This window comes from Balaenoptera acutorostrata, chromosome 14 (assembly GCF_949987535.1).
Source record: "Balaenoptera acutorostrata chromosome 14, mBalAcu1.1, whole genome shotgun sequence".
In the NCBI taxonomy this organism is placed as follows: domain Eukaryota; kingdom Metazoa; phylum Chordata; class Mammalia; order Artiodactyla; family Balaenopteridae; genus Balaenoptera; species Balaenoptera acutorostrata.
The window spans coordinates 667,372-687,405 of record NC_080077.1 but is presented as its reverse complement, the minus strand read 5'-3'; the positions used below and the strand labels follow the sequence as shown (position 1 = coordinate 687,405).

The window sequence follows — 20,034 nt, the reverse complement described above, 5'->3', positions numbered from 1 at the left end:
ACCCCGGGTTATTTCGACTGAACTTTTTACAGAGAGAAGAGAGAAGCACTTGGAAAACCATATCTTGACAAAACTTAATCTCCTCAAAGTTTCATGTAAAATCCACTATTACTCATTATTTTTGTCAGAGCTATAAAAACAGGGAGCCCTTAAAAGAAATAAGTCACTTCTTAAGGTGCATCTCCTGGAAAGGGCGCTGCAGGGTAAGTCGTGCAGGGCGAGGCTCCCGGCGCCCGGCCCTGGTCCCCGCGGGTCCGCCGGCTGTTCCCGTCCTTCTCCCGAGGCGGCCCGGCGGGCTCTGCTCGGAATCGAGCCGCACCCGGGCCCCCACTGGAGAAGCAGCGCACGGCCTGACCCGGGCGCCACGAGGCCTCTGCTCCGCCAGGGCCGGGAAGGGCGCCGCCGGCACGTGCGGGACAGGCCCGCTGCGCGAGGGGAAGCCGCACCCGCCGCCCGGGACGGGAGGTGCGCGTCGTAGCGACCCCTCGGGTGGCAGCGACACCAGATCCAGGCGGAGCCGGCCCCGGCCGCGTGGGGCGAGACACAGGAGCTCGGCTTGCCGCGTAGGACACCCAGCGCCTTCATCTAAGACAGCAGCTCACCGAGACCACACCCACGGCCCGCGGGGTCCCTCCTGCCCGGGGCGAGGCCCCCGACGGCTCAGCTCGGGGCTGAGGAGGCGGCGGCGGCCCAGCCTGGTTAAATACTGCGCCACGGAGCAAGGAGTTTAACGAGAACCAACAGTGTTTGGGGGAAAAAGGCAATTTAGAAGAGCAGAACATGTATTTAAAACGCCAAAATGCCAAAACATAAAACGTTCACAGGGTGTTAAAGGGCCTATGACTGACCCCTGCTCAGGTTCCAGCAGAAAGAGACGCACAGGCCGCCTTTCCGTCAGGGCCGCGGAGAACCTGAGGCAGGACAGACCCTCCCAGTGCCCCGTGGGCAAACAGAACGCGCCTCCGCACGGTGCAAATGGGCCCCTTAAACTGCCCGCGGCAGCCCTCTGGGCTCTAAGCAAGTCATTTTTGAGCGCCAACTGTATGCCAGCCAGGTACGGCTCTGTCCTCAAGGAGGTCGGAGTCTCAGGCTCTCACGGGGAGGGGGAATCACACACCGCCCCCCAGCCCCCAGCACGGAGAGCTTTAAGGAGGCACGGCCGCTGGGCAAAGGCAGGCCCCGATTCCGAGCAGACAGGCCGGGGCGGCCTCGTGGGACGGCGACGGGGCCAGGCTTGACGCCGACGCAGGAGTTTGCCGCTGGTCCAGGCCGCGGAGGCAGGTGGTGGGAGGTGCAGCCGGGCCATCCGCCAGGACCTCCCGGGGGAGCGCTGGAGACGTGGAGGATGTGAGCTCATCTGTGTTCTAGAAACAGCTCCCCGAGGCTGGACGGACGGGAAGAAGCCGGCGTGGGGACCCTCACCCAGCGGCCTTCCTCCAGACTTAAGAGCATGAGATCTGCGGCCAGCCGGCGCCTGAGGTCACACTCATGGCCCACAGGTCTCGGGACTTGCCAGTGCCAGGGTCTCAGCCGCCTCGTCTGTGAACTAGGATTCCTGTGAGGACACCACGCCGGAGCGTGTGGTGCATGGGGACCCTCGGTGAGCACTATTTATCACCATCTGCACCCAAGAGAGGACAGGGAAGCATCTGGGGCTCGCCCCTCTTCTGTCCTGGTCAGGGCCCCTGGGGCATCTAAAACTCTCCAGGGCTTGGTGCATCTCACAGCACCGCCCACGGTGCAAGAGAATGGCCTGGGCCCAGCAGTTCGGGCCCCCTTGGATGCCCGGCCCGAGACCAGAGGGTCCACACCCACACCTGAGGAGACCAGGCAGGGATGAGGCAAGAGCAGTGGCAAGAGTCTGCCTGCAAAGTTGATTCCAACTCGGAAGCAACTGGGACCTGGAGGAATTCAAAGCCAGACGTTGAAATGGTGGTGTGTGTTTTAGCAGCAGGGTGGCTGGGGAAGAGCCCGGTGCAGACGGGCTGCTTGGAGTGGCAGGAGATGGCAGCTGGGACAGGAAGGCTGACAGAGGGCGGGACCGCACACCCCTGGACCTCCCTTCTGAGGGTGTGCACTCACGGCGGTAACACACGTCGACCCTCTTCCGGGATTTTAAATACGAGTCAGTCTGGGAACAGACAGAGGCCTGGGGAGACCCGGGGACCAGGCCAGACCCTCCAATACCTGGGAAGCTGAACGAGTTAAGTCAACCTGCTTCTCTATTTTACGTACCTTCAAAGTCCCCATAAAATCAAGTTCTGTCTAACAACAGGAAGGATGTGGGATTCCAGCCAGACGCAGCCTTCTCTCATCTTCCAGACAGAATAAATATCCCAGTCCTCGTTGCTCCGCGGCACCCTTTCCTCTCATTTTACGATGCTTAAAGAGTCAGCTTCGTATAAATGTTATTCACGCCCACATCTACCACCTTCTAGGCGGCAATTTCTTTGAAAGCAGAAATCATTTCTAATTCAGCTTCTGACCTTCTACTGCAGGAAGCAAAATTCTGTGCATTTCTCCTTAAACTCATGGGAACAAACAAATTGTGTGAAATTAGTTGCGTATGAAGATTAAACGTTTTCTAAGGCAATGGCCACCAGCCTTCCTAAATTTGTATTTTAAAAATGGCTTCCATTTAATGACTTTAGCATATGCTAAGAAATTCACATGCATTATCTTACTTAATCTTTATAACAGAGAAAAGTATTCTATGCAAAAGGTTAAAATATCTTCTTTTATGAAATGGAAATAGAGAGGAAGATGTCAGACAAAACAGCATCACATTACTTTTCAAAATGAAATAACTTCTCTGAAAATATGAGAAAAACTGGTTAGCTAAGTTTAAAAGAATTGTCTTTACCATTATTTTAAAGCCAGGGCTTTATTTTTATGTTATAAGTAAAAGAGCATCTAAAACTCCAAAATTATATTTTGCATTTTTAACTTAAACAGCTGAAACAAATTTGGGAACCAAATTGAAAAAAAATCTCACACTAAGCTCTAATATGCCAAGTTTCAATCAAGTCTTTATGACTCTGTGATAAACTCCAGAAAGAAATAAAGATTAGAACATGCAAAAAAAAAAAATGTATAATGGAAATGCTGAGAAGCCACTTTCCACACGCAAAAATGACGCCGGTGATGATGACGAGAGCTCTGAAATGACCTCCTTCAACAAGAGTCACGAACAATAAATTCACAAGTTAAATGAGCAAAGAAATCTTTTTCGAATACTGTAAGTCATAATACTTTAGAGACAGCAAGTGTCCGAGAGCATGGAAAGAAGTATGTTTTAAATGTAACACTTACAGCATTAAAGGAACATCACACGTGAGATTCATATTTATCTTCATGACTGAAACATTTTAACTGAAGAATGGAAATATCTGGTAAATTTAGTCAATTCTTACTGCATTATATTAACTAAAGACTCTAAGAAACTCTGCAAAAACTGATCAAATATACAACCTATGTAACATTTCAAGAGAGACACTTGGATGTTAGAAATATGTATCTTTAAGATAAATTTTACGTACTGCATTTTGAGAATAGTACATTAAACATTCTAAATGCTATTCGTCAAACTGTAACCCCTAGAGTCTGTGTGCAGACTGGTCTGTTCAAGAAACCCATTGCCCTCAGCACGTACATCTCATTTCCTGTAAGGGACTGTGTCCTTTGCGTTCTGTTGGTAACAGTCAGTTGTGACTCAGGTCAGCAGATTCCAGGGATGGACAGCCATCCCGGGGCACAAGCACCCGCGTCTGGAGGTGAATGCCTCTGCCCTTTAAGATTCTGCGCCAAGAACAGCCTGCCAATAGCTCACTGAGTTGCACTTTAGTTTTTTTAAAAAACACAACAACTAAGAAATTAGGTGGGTATTAGGCTAACAATCATTTTAAATACATGACTCAATTATCAAATTCATTTAAAAGCCCAGAAATACATAAGGTCTAATAATCAATCTGAAAGCCGATCTTGGCAGATCTTACTCTGAAATGAGCAGCATAAGATCACGGTTCCCAAACACAAACCCCATTCCCGCCATAAAAGACACACCCTTCCCATCACAGCCCTCCCAGAAGACACGCCAGGAGAACAGGGGTGTCACGACACACAGCCACTAACAACATGCACTCCAGTTCTGAAGTCTGCTATTTTAGTAGCCTCATGAAGTCACAAAATTCTTCAAAGGGATGCCTTCATTCATCGGGGGACCTACTGCACAGGGTTTAAAATATTTTTGTTCTGTTCTTTATGCAGTAAGATCCTGTTCAAAAGAAGGAAGATGCAGAAAAATACTCTTTACTTCCACAGCTCTCAGCAAGCGGATAGCGGATAGCATTACACAAACCAGGAAAATCCCCTCCTATCATCATTGAAAACGTCCTAATCAATTAGCCTCCAAGGGTAAAACGTGGGGCAACGTCAAGCTAGGATCCTATCTGGGCCTTCAGGGCTCTCATCCAAGAGCAGGTGCCCACAGTGAGGAGAGGGCGCTTGGCCCCAGTAGAGGGGGCCCCTCGTCCCAGGCGGCCTCCCCGGCCACTTGCCTGGCCCATGTCCCGAAGCTCTGCCTCTGGGCCATGCGCAGGAGCCATCCAGACTGAGCTCCCAGGACACAGACGTGGAGCCCCAGGCCTGCCCCCCAAATCGGGGGTCCCCCGCTGCACCCCGACACAGCCTGACTCTGGGTCCAGCGCGTCCAGCTCCCACTCACTGAGAAGGACGCTGGAACAAAGTCCGTTCGAGAGAGTTCAGGCCTGCGGTCCAGAATCTGTGTTCTGTCCCCATGCACACCAGTTACAAAAGCTCACAGATTATCAGACTGCGCCTCCCCTATTACACAGACACTGAAAGTAAACCTGGAATAACATACTGAAACTGGGGATAAGAGAGTCCTTTTACTTCACTGAAATAAAGAGGATACCCTTGAATCATAATGCAGATTTCAGGAGGCATTATACAGTAAACCATTAATTTAGAAAGCCATTCCAAATATATCAAACATCAAAATTGTAGCTGTAGTCCTACAAGCAAAAGTTTTGTTCACAAGTCTCTTAGTTGTTCTTTTGGGTAACAAAGTGTCTTTTGAACTAAACTGTGAGGCAATGAATTCATTGAAGTGGCCACCTCCTCAACTCCCCGATTTTCAACCCTCAGCTGTGAGTATTTTTAAACACGTCCTCTGTCGAGACAGACTAGCTACATCCTACGGAGAGAACCTGCGGATTCACAAAGGCTGCTTCGCATTCCTGCAGAATCTCCACGGCTGTCACCCAGTGCACCTAGCGCTTGAAACACCCAAACGCTCCACCATGTTTTAAGTGAACGTGGATTACCAGTAAAATCAAAAACTGGGCCCATAAACTAATCAAAGACAAAAGTGTAAACATTAACATTCGATACAGAATTAAAATGTCTTCTAACGTCAAACGTCAAGGCTTCGAAGAATTTCATGCCCAGTAAAAACTACCGTTGAACCTGGCAGCAAACTGATTGCATCGTACCTTTGCATCTGCTAAACACTTTAAACAAAGTTGGCAAAGGCTGTGCAGTGTCAAAAACTCACTCGCTTTACTTTGACAAATTTGGCGGACGGGACGAGAATGGGCTCCCGCTGTGATGGCGGCCCTGCAGCCGCACTGAGGTCGAAACCTCCAGGGTCCTGCTCCACCCAGCAGCGACCACGAGGCCCGTGACTCGGTTGGGAACTCCTTCCAACCAGAGACGCACAGATGGATGATTAGGTACGATTCTGAGGCCCCACAGGAGAGGCCTGACCACAGCCCCTCCCCTAGCTGATCCCAGGCAACTGGCCGGAGCCAGAGGGCGCACTGCTCAGACGGTGGGGAGACCCGGGCGGTATGGATTTCCAGGTGGGAGACCAAGAGTCTACTTAGAGGTAAGTGAGGCTGCAGATGTCAGACACCACAAATCAGAGGTGGAACGGCCGTCCGGCGGCACATAGGTACTGAGCTGGAAGACAGGTCTGAGCCAGAGGTTAGACGGCGAGGCTGTGGGCGGGAGAGACCCCAGGCACAGGCTGCACACGTGAAGGACAAGCCCTCGACACAGCACGTGGTGGGTAAACGTCATCAATGTGGCACAGGAGGGACAATGTACCAACGACCCAACCTTCAATGTTTAGCCCAGAGCACTGTCTTAAAAAGTATATGCGGGAGGGCTTCCCTGATGGTGCAATGGTTAAGAACCCGCCTGCCAATGCAGGGGACACGGGTTCGAGCCCTGGTCCGGGAAGATCCCACATGCCGTGGAACAATGAAGCCCGTGTGCTACAACTACTGAGCCTGTGCTCTAGAGCCCACGAGCCACAACTACTGAGCCCACGTGCCACAACTACTGAGCCCGCGAGCCACAACTACTGAAGCCCGTGTGCCTAGAGCCCACGCTCCACAACAAGAGAAGCCACTGCAGTGAGAGGCCCACACACGGCAACAAAGAGTAGCTCCCGCTCACCGCAACTAGAGAAAGCCCGCGCACAGCAACGAAGACCCAACACAGCCAAAAATAAGTAAATAAAGTAAAATAAATTTTTTTAAAAAGTATATGTGGCAGAAAAGTATAGAGTAGAAAGAGTACTAGATTCAATAATAAACCCAATGCTGACACCAAAATATGCAGAAATCCTCACTAAAGGCCAGAATAATCAGAATGACACATTGCTGCTAGGTGTTTTTTATTTGGTTGGTTTGGGGTTTTCTTTTAGCAAAAGGTTCTAGCATAAAAATGTCACATTTCCAACCAAAATATGCTAGAACCTGTAACACCTTGTATCAGTCCTTCTGAAATTTCAAGTATAACACTTTTCAAAAGAATTTGACTTAGACCTTTGAATAAATTAGAAGTGTATAAAATGAGTTTCTGAAGCTCAGAGCTTTGCTTCTAAATAAATTAAAACCAGTGCTCTTTAATTTAAAATCATGATGTTAGCCACAAAAGCTCAAAACTTAAAGTTTTGGAATCAATTTCCTATTCAACAGCAACTGCTATAATTTTTGCCATCTTCCACATGACATGGGGTAAACTGTTCAATTCATCACAGGATGCACATACTAAGTGTAGCAGTTTACTTTTTAAATGTACTAAATTACTATGTTATTTAATAGACCAGAAGAAGCATCAGGTTATATCACCCTGCTATATGTCATATGCTCTACTGCTTCCAGTTTTATTTTTCCTTTGAGGCTCTTTTCACTACTGAGATGAAGCCATTACACAAAGGACTAAGAGCTCCCCGAGTTCCCGGCGCTCAGCCCAAGCCTGGAGCTTGGACCCTCAGCACATGCTTTTGCTGGAAGGGCAATGGTAAGGGTGTGGCGGGAGGACAGCAGGAGAAAGGGTACAGGAATAAAAATCATTCGCTGCTGATAAGCTAGTAATCTGCTGCTGCATCTGTCATGGAGAGCCTGAAACAGGTGTGCATCTGCTCTTCTGTTTATACCTGGAAGAGAATGAAATATGATCCATCATTTTGTTTCCCTTTCACTACAGCTAAAGATTCTACCTTTAAAAAACTTGAAAATAAAAAAAAAGTTTTCATGCCACTTAATAATCATATTTTACTAACACTAAAGGAATAAGCAAGTCGAGTACCTAAATTATCCTTTGGGTAACTCTAGTTTTTCCTTTAGTAAAACTTCATGAAAAAATATTAGTTTAATATATAGCCAAATGGAATTCATCCCTATCTATGAGAAAACAAATTTTTCTCCTAATTCTAAAATAATTTTGTATACTTAAGGAGACATCCAGTGGGTTATAAGTTATCTTTATTTCCATTTAAACGTTAAGTTTTTAGTATTTTCTAAAGGGTAACATAAGTAGTTAGCATTGGCTTAATAAACATATGATCTTAACCTCATAACAATATTCCATAAAGGAAAGGAACCCACTAGCAACCCCAGGACGTGATCATGGCCCGGGGGGGCGAGGACAGAGCACACGCAGGTACAGGTGGGCGATCGGCCAAAGTCGGGGGCTCCGTGTCCGAACCTCTCGGGCAGTTGAGGTGAGGATGAAGCAGGCCATCAGCCCATCCCGTCCACAGGCAGGTAAATGCCAGGCGGGGGTCTGGGGCCGTGACAGGCAGGGCCAGGCACAGAGTGGGCCCCCAGAGGGGTGACACAGAATGCAGGGCCTCGGTCTCAGGCCCAGGGAGGGTGACTCAGGGAACCAGTCCCCAGTCCCCGGAGAAAGGGCCACACGCAGACTCAAGGGACAAGACGGGCCAAGTCGCGGGGGCGGTTTGGGAATGAAGCTTGATGACTGCAGAGTCTCCACAAACCCCCGTGCCTCCTGCTGCGAGCCTGCCCGGAGCCAGCGGGACGGCTAAGGAGGCCGAGGGCAGCCATTCAGCCTGGACAGAACAGCCCAGGAAAGGGTCTCGGAAGAAGAGTCATGTGACCAAGGGGTGTGCAGACACCCCTGCCGGCGGCGGGTTAGGGCGCAGGCGTTCCCAGCCCAACCCCACACCTGCACCAGGGCCGAGGCGTCCTCAGTGCGCGCGGCCCACCACGCTGTGTGCCCACCACGAGTCAGGCCCAAAGTGAGAGAAGGGGGAGGGTAAGAGGCAAACAGCTGGCGTGACTCGCCACAGTCTGATGTTTACATACAAACCCAGACATCCCTAAGACCAGCGCCACCCTGACACCCAGCGTGCTCCTGGGGGTCCCAGGCGTGCAGGCCCAACCAGGTCTCCCCTCCATCCTGCTGTGAGAAACACGGACACGATGCCTGGAGCTACAGCAGCCACCTTGCTCTACAGAGTGAGAAGCAGTGGGACAGACCCACACAGCAGGGGGTGGTGGGCAGCTCCGGGTGGAATCACTGAGCCTCCCCCCGCCAGGAAACGCCACTGGTGTGAACACGGTGAGCGGCTAGTCGGTAACAGGAAGGAAGTCGGCTGGTGGACCCCAACCCTGCAGAACATAGGACAGGAGAGACCCCGGACACAGCCTTCCAGGGAAGGGCGAGCCCGCCCCCGACGGGCGCGGAGCAGCTGGAGAAGGCGAGTCTGGAGATGTCCAAGCGCCCCCCACAGGCCCGCCGCCAGACATGATCAGGGAGGTGACCCAGGGTAGAACCACTGGAACAAGGCAAAGGCGGAAACAAGCCAGGCGTCCGTCACCAGGGAACCGGGAAGAGCTGTGGCGCGTTCCTGTCGCCTGACACGTCCCAGCAGGTAAACCCACGGACAGCAGCCACGCTCGCAAGCGCGGCCATAAGCACGAAAAGCACGTCACACGCGACCGCTCCATCAAACCACAAGGACACCTGGATGCGCAGCAAAGACAGAGCAGGGACAGGAAGCGAGCACGCTGGTCTCGGGAAGAGGAAAGGGGGGAAAGGGGCTCGGAGGGGAGGCCTCCAATCTTCTCTGCAAGGTTTCATTTCCTCAAAAAGTTTTGAAAACAAAGACAGTAAAGCATTAATATCTGCCAAAGTTAGGTGTGGCCAGGCAGGTGTTTAGTAGCCCACACACACGTACATCTGTGGATATATATGAAATATTCCGTAATTTCAACTTATTATAAACAGTAATGGTTCTACATACGAAATGAGTTAAATATGTTGCTGAACCAGGGTGATGACCCCCTTTCTTGAGCCCCAGCCACTGGCAAGATCACCCCAAGCCCAGGGACGGCCCTACAGGGAAGCTCCACGTGTGGAGAAGGGGGATTTCTGGTAACTGGAGGCTATTATCACATTTTGGATGGCGTTTGTAAATGTAAACACTTTATTTACACATAACTCCTTGTTGGAATGCTGCGCCCCAAGTCCAGAGAGGACAGGCCTGAGAGGAGGCGACTGCCTTCATACGGCGCCTTTGCTGGTGTCGATGTGATGCTCAAGCAGCTGAAACTCAAGGCCGAGGACGACAAAATAAATGCATCTATGTAATAAAACTGCACAGACTGTACAGGCTTAGGAAATGTGTCTTTGCCCTGCAATGAAAATCAGTAATCATTACTAACAAAATAAATGTCAATAAAAACTCTACTGCTCTAAATATGAAATCCTTTCATCTTAACACCAAACATCTATTTATTCTAAATGTATAGAATGTACTTTGTTAGAACCAGCTTAGTTTTTGGTTCTTCTTCCTGACTTTCTAAAAGATGTTACATGATTAAAATTTTACTGTAATGAGTGTTTTGAATTCTGGCCTTTTAAAAACTCTAACTGGGCAGTAAACATATTCAAGCCAAAATTCTAAACCTGTTTTAAAACATAGCCGTCAGGTGTCTGCTGCCTCATTGCACAGCCCATGTCACGGGGTAGAAGTTGACAGGACTAAGGGCCTAAAACAATTTCCCTCTCTCTTCACTGCTGCCGAGCGCCTCGCCCTGCAGAGGCCTGGGAACTAACCAACTTTCCCTTCCTGATTAGTTTCCCCAGGATTCAGTCCCTTTTTACAACAAGACTCATAGAAAATAAATGCTAACAGCTTTCTTGAAAATCTGCTTTTTGCCAGCACATAATCTGATGAATCGAAGCCGCGTCTCCTGTCATCACCTCTTTTCCTGTCGTCTTCCTGCCCCCCTTTCCCATTCTATTGCCAAATGATCTCCTATAAGTTCACTGAAACAAGGCATTTTTTTCCCCAGAAGGTACTTCCTCCACATAGTATCCCTTGGGCATATTTTCACCTGTACTATAAAATCACATTGAACTTATATTTAAATTATTCCAGTGTTTTAGTATTAATCGCTCTGTCATTTTTAGGCCACACAAACGAAAGGCCTATTTAACTGTGCGCACGTGTGTATGTGCACAGATGTATGCACTTGTGTGCTGTGCGTGCATGCATGTCACGTATGTGCACACACGCACGCACACGCACGCACACACAGAAGAAAGTCCTGAACCATCATCGACCAGTGTCACTGTGCTGCCCAGCTGCCCGGCCTCCCGGTTAGGGTGGGAGAGGGGACCCTGGAGAAGCTCTGCTCGGACAGCGGGCAGCCCGACAGTCTCCCCGGGGCCACCGTTGCCAGACGCAGTGCCAGCTCTGTCCTGCGGACCGACCACACCTTCAGCGTCCGTCCCAGGAAGCGGACAGGGCTCACTGCTCCGTCGTGACCTGAGGGGGACAGAGCAGGAAGGAAGGGCCTAGTACCTTCATCCAAAACACCAGAACCGCACCTCGTCCAGGAAGAAGCAACGGTGGAAGCCAGAGGCATTTCCGAGCCAAGCAGCCCAGGGGAACCAACGCCCAAGGAGGTGGATTTTACTTCATTTAAAGGCTAAATATGGTTTCTGAAGGTGTTGAACTGTGACGTAACCCATCGGCTTGACCAGCAATTACAGCATCAGAATAATTACACTTGCAGATAACGGACCGGTTATCACTTACTGCATCCATCCCCTCCTTTGCCAGGAAAAGAAGCATCTGCTCAGGAAGGGAAAGGCAGTACTGCCCAGGTCATGCAGCTGGCCGGCGCGACGGCCGTCCAGACGAGGGGTCCCGCGCCCCGTCGGGCCCAGCGCTGGGCTGCCCGGCCCGTCAGCTCCGTCCTGATGAAGCGGCGGGAAGCGCTGTGGCTTCTGTCTGGGCCCCGTCCCGCCCTAGCGACCACCTCGAAAGGCCTTCGCAGCGGCGGCGGGGAGGGGCACCCTTAAATCACCCGCAGACGCTGCCACCGCCTGCCGCGCCGAGGAGCCCGTGCGCCGTGCGGCCAGAGGCTTCTTGGAGGTGGGCTCTTGGACTCTGGGGAATGAAAACTGCGGTCCTGCGAGAAGTGGTGCGAAACGGAACGAGGGCAGGGCTGGGCTGCCCACTGGACTCCGGTGGGTGCGCGCGCGGGCGGGCGACGGGGAGACACACGCGCGAGAGAACCAGCAATGTTCCCTGTGCTGCAGCAAAGCTGCGCTTCCGAGCCGCTGCCACGCGCTGGGAAGGGCCCCGGCCCCGCGTCCTGGGCGCCGTGATCCTGGGCCACCCACGGCCTCAGATCTCCCGAGTCTGACACTTCGTGACTGAAATCGCAAGGCCAGGAGACATCCTTGCCGTCGTCGCAAGGGGCTCACCACCAGCAGCCTGTGCTCACGTGGGCTCGGCGTGTGAATTACAGACGGTAATTTAGAGATTAGACAGTGAGTTGCAACATCCCCACATCACACCTGTCAGAAAACTAACAGGAAGAAACGGAAACACCGGGAAAGACGTACAAGGGCGCATTGCAGCTCTGCGACATGACCTCGAGAAAACTGAGCGCTGAAATTTACCGAGCAGCAGAATATCCGAAATGGCTTTGCTGCCCTCTGGTGTAAGTTTCCGGGAGCTTCGCCGAAGCACCGAGGCCGGAGAAGGGGCGGCACCTCGGCGCTTCCTCAGGACGCCGCGCCCCCGCGCCCCCCGCGCAGAGACGGCGCCGAGGGCCCCACACCGTCCCTTCGGGCCTCCAGACGCGCCCCCGTCGCGCTGAGCGGCCTTTCCTCGCACGTCAAACGAGGGCGCTCGCACCACCGCCACCTCCCCAGGCGGCGAGAGGCCGCGGGCCACGCGCGGTGGATTCAGCGGGGCCCCCCGCCATCCACGGCGGAGCGGGACACCCTCCTCTCGTCCTCCCAGCCCTCCCACCACTGACTAGCGTCCCTCCCGGCTCCCGACGGCGGCGCGGCTGCGGTACCCAAGCAGGCAGGGGCGCCGCGGAGCAGACCCCGCAAGGAGCCTGCCCGGCGCCTCAGGACAGACCCCCAACTCCCGGTGACAACAACGGGACCCCAACGGGACCTTCTCCTCCAAGCTCCGCCTGGGCACACGAAGCGCGGAGCCGGAGGCCTGTGCAGACGCGTGGCCTCGGGGTGAGCGCCGGGACCCCAGGGACCCCAGCCAGCACGCGCTTTCCTCTGTGTCCACGTGGCACACACGTCTTCTCCGAAGACCCATGTGCCGGGTGTGGGCGGGGACGCGCTCTAGAAACAGGGTGCGCAGGACGCAGAACCCAGGCCCGCAGTCCTCTCTCCCCCAGGGAGGACGCTCCCGCCCGAGCGAGGGGCAGGACAGACGGTGGGCGGACAGGGACGGGGCGCGAGGTCCCCACCAACAGGAAGGGCCGCGGGAAGGGGGCCAACTCAGCAGCGCCCAGACAGACGAAGGACTCAAGACCCAGAAGCAAGAGTTCTCAGCTCAGCTGCATCCTTTTATAAGAATTCGTTTTCATACAATTCCATAATACTTAATGAAATTTTAATTACTTTAATCTTACGAAGTGACTGACCCCAGGATCTGGCTTTACACCCCTTGCCGTCAGCCCGACATGAGACGGGGTGGGCCGCCCAGGGACGCGTTCAGACCCACCCAGCCTTCCCCGCGTCGGCGCGGCGCCAGGCGCAGGCTACGAGGAGGCGTGGAGCGGGGCTCCCCACGTCCCCGGGCCGGACAGCTGCGTGTGGTGGGAAACGTTCTGAAGCCTACAGCATAATCACAGACCCCGTCAGTAAATTAAATATCATTGTGACCCGTGGTTTTCACACGGGACACACCACCTGCCTGTGCTCTCAGAGGTCAGGTCCTCCAGGAGGGAATTTTAATTTAGCACCTAATACTGACCACAATCAAATTATCCAGAATACACTCTTCTTATTTCTCTTAGACGATGATGGAAACAAAAACCCATTTTCCTGCCTTCCAGGTGAGCGCTGAGAGACCAATCCTATTTTCAAAGCTGAACTGTATGTCCATTAACCACCTACCCGCATGGGGTAAAATGCTGTGCTGATAACAGGAAAGGTGGGTAATGATGACTCTTTTCCTCCAAAAGGAAATAGAGCACATTTTAAAATACGAGCTGGACTATCCACTGCATTTTCTTAATTCAGCAGAAGCCCTTTTGCCAACAATAAAATCCACAGAGAGATGTCCACAACCAACGCAATCACCGTGGACACCCATCATGGGGGCTGCCCGGTGTACGCGCACGAGGGGCCTTAAGAGCGCACTCACGACACAGGCACTGAGCCCGGCGGAGCCACGGGACGTCCTGGAATTACGTGGGCTGGAGGCTGGGTGCGTGAGGAAAAGAGACACTGCAAGAAGCACGCCCCCCGGGCCCTGGTCTGCCCTTGGGAAGGGCCGCTTCTTCACTCTGTCCGGAGCCGGCTGCAGACTCTGGGAAGAGCCGAGGCCGGGAACCCGGAGAGAGGCCGGGGCGTGCTCTCATCCACTGCCAGGTGTCGCCTCCCCACCGGCCCGGGCCCCATGACCCCTGGTTCCTCCTCTATAGTTCACAAGAACACACGGACTAGTGAAAGATTTTTTTGTTTTTTCAGTTGTTGTTAAAATACCTACCAAGTGTAAGTTTTGAAGCAAGCAGCATCAGGAGTCTCACGAAGAGGGGCGAGATCTCAAGGTTTAGGGCCAGGAACCTACAGGTCCCGGTTACAAAGCCAAAGTGGCGTAATTTTAACATCATCGCCCTCATCTCAAACCTACTTGCTTAGAAAAGTTCTTTGCCTTGTTCCGTTCATAAAAATGTTTATTTACAAACGCTACTAACTTCCAAACCACGTTTCTGTCCTGTCTCTAAGACGACTTCACTCCCCCAAAACTTCGGGGCCCCTGCCACAAAGATGCCCGCAGTTCTGGTCTCACGAATTACACTCACCCTTCTTGGTCTAGCGGAGCTCAGTGGAATCTGGTTTGTTAAATCTCATCATTTCATTCCCCAGTTCAAGCCATGGTTCTAGTCTGTCCTCGTCTTGAAGGGAACAAGAGATGCACTTAGCAACTAACAACAGGACCATAATGAGGCCGAAACCATGCCCCATAGGATTAAAAAGCCTGTCCTGAAACCATGCCCACAGGGTTAACAGAAATGGGTGACCAACAGAAACCCTTGAGCTCGTCCTACAGAACAGCAGGTGAGGGAAGAGCTGGTCAGGACCCTCACTGGTAACGCGTCCCGACCAAGCTCGCCTTATCTTTGACTCCCTAGCCACCTCTATAGACAACGCCTCTGACGTACGGGTCCCATGGTTACGGGGGCTTCAGTCCCCACCCTTGGGGAGCGAATCTGAGATGTGCTCTCCCATCTCGTCATGAATAAACCCATGGCATCTCAGTGTCTGGCAAACGGACCTGGTTTGGTAACAAGACCCACTCATAAATCCACATGAACTAAAATTCTAGATTTTACCTGAAAAAACAGCAGGTGTCCCTGATCGTCACTGAAGACCAGGGACAAGTGGCTGGCTAAGCCACAGGCCAGCAGCCGTCCACCTCCTGCTTAAACACGTGAGAGGCGCTCCTTATAAATCATACCCAGAGGGGCCACACTTGCGGCACATAAAATGCAGACTCTCCAGTTAACCTGATGCTCGTTTTCTCAGCTAGTGAGGAAACCTGAAACAGGTAACAACAGTGTTTCCCCATCACCGGGCACCGAGGGCCCACCGGGTGCCTCACGTCGTGGCCCGACTTCTTCTACAGCGAGAAGCCTGAGGGCTGGGAGCCGAGGGTCATGCCCAGGACGCGGGTCTGAGCCCAGGCCGCCCACTCAACGCCTCTCTAAGAGGCATACTCGGCTAAGCCGTTCCATTTGAACAGTTCCCTAAAACAAGGGAGAAATGAGTTATAGATCCCCCAACATTCAAACTTGAGGGCCCACTTTTTAATCACACACTCCGTAAGCCAGCATGTTGAGTATCACAAAAATATTCAGTTGACTGATAACACTACATATCTAATTTCCTAAAATTATTCAAAAAAATTCTTTGGCTAGAATTATATGAAAAACAGAAGGAAGTCAGCACGGTTACAAATAACCGTAAGCTTTAGGGATCTGCTCTGCACAGATGGCCGGCTGGTCAAGCACTCACGGAGGTTAGGGTGAGGGGGTGCTGGTGCACAACAGACCCTGGGTTGGGAGCAAAGGCATGTTCTCACCTGTAAGCAAATCTAGGGACCAGAAATGATGTTTACTTCTGAAAAGAAGAGCTCAGAGTGAAGCTGCCTGGATGAAAACTGCCTCCCGACTTCTTCCAAACTTCACCGAGAAAATTGCTGAGGTCCCAGAAAGGAATTAAAGGCATTCTGATGCACTTGACATCAGAGTGCTGCCACGAGGCCAAGAGTGCCCGGCCCTGAGTGCCCTACTCCACCTGGGGGAGGAAGGGCTCAACCCATTGAGGAACCAGAAGACCAGGCCTCCAGGGGACAGTTGGCGGCTATTTTGCAGCTTCTCTTTGTCTATGAATAAGCCTCTATGTGCAGCCCTCCTGCCAGGCCCCCTTGGAGCTTATGGAGGAGATGGCCGCACACCCCTCTCCCCGCCTCGCCCAGAACTCACCCCGCAAGCTGGATGTCAACCGCCCATCAGGCACCGTCTTACGGGGTCAGAGAAACCAGAAAACGGCAGGTACCAGGCGCTGTCCCAGGCCCAGGAGTTTACAGAGCAAATAACAAGTGAAACCATGCCAGCCGGTGGTTGGGCCAGAGAAAAGGAGTGAGGCAGGAAAGGGCTATGGGGGAGCCCGTGCAGGTGAGGGGAACGGAGGATGTAAACTTTTGTAAAGAGCAGCCGGGACGACGGCCTGGTCCCCCTGCTGAGCACCACCCACGTGAGCCTCAGGGAAGCACACCAGGGAGGGCAGGGCCAGCGCAGAGCCCTGAGCAGAGCCCTGAGCAGGGCAGGCCGGGGGCCGGGCTGGCCACAGTGGGCCAGGAGGGGAGCACAGGAGAGGTGAGGTCTTCGGGGACAGGTGGGGCCTCCCAAAGGCCCCGACTGTGTTCCGAGGGGGAGGCCCCCTGGGGCTTCCCAGTAAGAAGGCTGTCTGGTCGCTGTGTTAAGAACAGATAAAGGGGCAAGATTTGGGGTGGGAGGAGAGTGGCGGCGTGTCTGCATTTCATACGGAAAAGCCAAATCTGCCTCTGCGAAATGTAGGGGTCCTGCAGAACCAGGGGACTTCAAGGCTCTGTTGCACCTGAATTCTCGAACGTCAGGCTGTTCCCTATTTCCTCGCCTCTGGGGCCCACCCAGCCCAGCTCAAACAGAGCTGCGAGTTTCGAACGCACTGCATTTTAATGCTGGGAGGTCAGAGCAGGGCTGTGCTCCCAGGGCAGTGCAGCCAGACCTCGGTCGCCAGCCTTCCCCTCACCCGCCTAGACTGTCACTCTCACCATCATCAGTCCAGCACCACAGGCTGACTTGAGAGCGCGTACACAGTAAGCACTCAGTAAGTGCTTGCTGCTGCCGCTTCTGCGATGGCAGCATGCTGGGATCCATGGGTCCGCCTCTGTCCACACCCGCACCTGCACCCCGAGGCCCCTGGTCTGTCTCCGGGCTGGTCCACTCACCGCGGGGAAGCCATGTAGCCCGATGACCGGACTTTACTGTGGAAAACCAGCGGGTGGTCCTTTACGACGCTCCGAGCAGCTGCATAAAAACGCGTTTAAAGAGGGAGCAAATCTTTAACACCGCCATTTCATTATGGACAAGAACACAGTTCCTTAAAAACAGCCAATTTCACACAAGTGGAATGAGTTTACAACCTATGGATTGGAGAGGTTTCACACCTGATGCCAAACCAACAATACTAGCAAAAAGGGTAAATCAAGGCCACTAAAAGCACAAAAAAACCACAAAAGTGTTTCTCCTTCCTTAAATGATATTGGATTGCAGCATGTTTAATACTGTGTATTTCAAATACTCAAGGACTAAAATGTCAGCCCTCCTCACAGTGCTGGCCAGAGGGGCGTCACCTGGAAGAGGCGGCCCACGTGGGGATGCAATAGGCCACAGGGAACGCGGTCTGCGGAGTTCTGTCCACGGGACCCTAGAAACCAGCAGCGTAGAGCGAGTCACTCTGTGGACCAGTGACAGGCACAAACAGGGAGGCGATTCTCTTAAACCAACTCAGATTTCTCCTTCGTGCTTTTGTTTATCACGACAGAATGACAAGAAAGACAAGCCACTAAGACATAATTGTATCAGTGCCTTTTAACGGCAAGGAAACTTCTTACCCTGTTTCTAACATACTGTAAGTTTCCCACAGCCCTGCTGATTGATCAGAACTGGTACCTCATGAACTCACCACAGATACTGACAAATCTCAAAGATGCTTTCAGACAAAATAAAATTCTGCCAGAATTATTTATTTCTACATACACTTAATACTTGGTATTCAATATGAATATTCTGTACAATATTATAAAATAGCTTTAGAAAATGGATAATTACATAACATTGAGTAATTCTAAAAATAGTTCTCTTTTTCTTAAAAAACAAAGAAATTCAGTTCTGTTTCAAACCTGATACACAGAGACACATTCCCATCAAAAATCCAGTGAACCCACTGGGTGTGGAGGCACCTAGTAGGGAGCTGGGACCCCAGAGGCCCTTGGGAGGGACTGGAAATAAAGATGCACCCAGAGCGGACCAGGAAACCTCTGTCCAGCTCAGCATCAGCTGAGGGGGATAAACCTCTTCTGAAAAAAATAAGGCCAACAGGAAAATAATTTCAGGATAAGACAATAAAGTTAGAGACACATTAGTGTACTTGATTATGAGAAAGTCTTAAAACTATTAGAATAAAGTTCATAAATATATAACTGCATATTATTTTAACAAATGCTTGAAGCATTAAAATATATGATGTTCTTCATCACATATAATTTTTTCATTATTTCTATTAAGATTTTGTAGGTAGAGGGATGCAAATTTTGAGATTATAGCATGACATAAATCAGTAATCTTTAATTTTTCATATGAATAGTTTCTAAACAACACATAAAACTGTCATAAAAAGTCAATGCTTTAAAATTTCACCACTTCCTGGATACAGAGAAATTATAATCTCTGTAATAAATCTTACTGTTTACACAACTGTTCTTAGTATGGTTTTGTTCTAAAATCTAAGTATCATTTAGTTGTGAAGCATAGTACAGCAAGTACAATCATCTGGAATAAGATGATACATACTAGTAGGGAATTCCTTGATGGTCCAGTGGTGAGGACTCGGCACTTTCACTGCCGGGACCCAGGTTCAATCCCTGGTTAATGAACTAAGATCCCACAAGTCTCACCACACAGCCAACAACAAAAAAAAACCAGACAAAACTGTAATTCAAAAAGATACATGCACCCCTATGTTCACAGCAGCACTATTCACAATAGCCAAGACATGGAAGTAACCTAAATGTCCATCGACAGATGAATGGATGAAGAAGGTGTGGTATATATATACAATGGAATATTACTCAGCCATAAAAAAGAATGAAATGATGCCATCTGCAGCAACATGGATGCAACTAGAGATTATCATACTAAGTGAAATAAGTCAGACAGAGAAAGACAAATACCATATGATATCACTTATATTTGGAATCTAAAAAAATGACACAAATGAACTTATATACAAAACAAATAGACTCACAGACATAGAGAACAGACTTGTGGTCGCCAAGGGGGAGTGGGGAGAGGGATGGAGTGGGAGTTTGGGGTTGGTAGATACAAACTATTACATTTAGAATGGATAAACAACAAGGTCCTACTGTATACCACAGGTAACTACATCCAATCTCCTGGGATAAACCATAATGGAAAAAAATATTTAAAAAAGAATGTATATATGTGCATAACTGCGTCACTCTGCTGTACAGCAGAGATAGGCACAACATTGTAAATCAACTAGACTTCAATAAAAAAATAAGTAAATAAATAATAAAATTTTTAAAAATTCTTAAATTCCATTTTAAGGGGTGATCTAAGTAAAACATATCTAAGAACAAAAGCTAAAGAAACAAATGAATTCGGTGAAAAAAAAAAAGAAAGCAAATCACGTGTCTCATTTCTTAACAGCTTTCCATATACAGGTACGCTATCAGATTACACTTGGGAACAAGGTCATCAGCATGGCTGACAAAACAAGCTAACCTTCTTAGGCGTAAAAGACAGACAGCATCACATTTAACAGAGTTCACCCTGCTGGTAATTTTCTCCGAGTGAAAACATGTTTAGAATTTTGGAATATTGTCTGAACAACCTAGTATTATTCTAACTATTA

The 20,034-nt window shown here is 50.6% G+C and overlaps 1 protein-coding gene across 5 annotated transcripts in view; it reads right to left on the bottom strand.

Moving 5' to 3' along the window:
• Positions 1–20,034, bottom strand: part of WDR27 (WD repeat domain 27) — a 70,611-nt gene that overhangs the window by 21,632 nt on the left and 28,945 nt on the right. The window lies entirely within an intron of this gene.